The sequence below is a fragment of the Camelina sativa genome, unplaced genomic scaffold (assembly GCF_000633955.1).
Source record: "Camelina sativa cultivar DH55 unplaced genomic scaffold, Cs unpScaffold27460, whole genome shotgun sequence".
NCBI lineage: Eukaryota > Viridiplantae > Streptophyta > Magnoliopsida > Brassicales > Brassicaceae > Camelina > Camelina sativa.
The window spans coordinates 1-239 of NW_010948423.1; the positions used below are offsets into that span (position 1 = coordinate 1).

At 40.2% G+C, this 239-nt stretch overlaps 1 long non-coding RNA gene across 1 annotated transcript; it reads right to left on the minus strand.

The window, feature by feature from the left end:
- Positions 1–33: 33 nt before the first annotated feature.
- Positions 34–239, minus strand: LOC109132141. The gene is made up of 2 exons (XR_002037387.1): positions 202–239; positions 34–117 (listed from the first exon to the last, which is right to left on the minus strand). It is a non-coding gene; the product is annotated as an uncharacterized LOC109132141 (long non-coding RNA).

Below are 239 nucleotides of genomic sequence, written 5' to 3' on the forward strand. Positions count from 1 at the left end.
ATTCTCCAACACCTGAATCTCATCTTTTGTTGCTTTCAACTTCTCACTCAGCTCATTAATCCTTGCTGAAATTGCTTGCCTCTCCTTTTTCACTCCGTCCAAACCAGCACCCATTAACTACAAAAAAGCATCACAAAAGCAACATATGAAACCAATACTATAACTGCATGAATCCAGAGTACACGACCACAACTCTCTTACCTTAACTTGACCTTGGATATCATCCTTCTGACCCATAG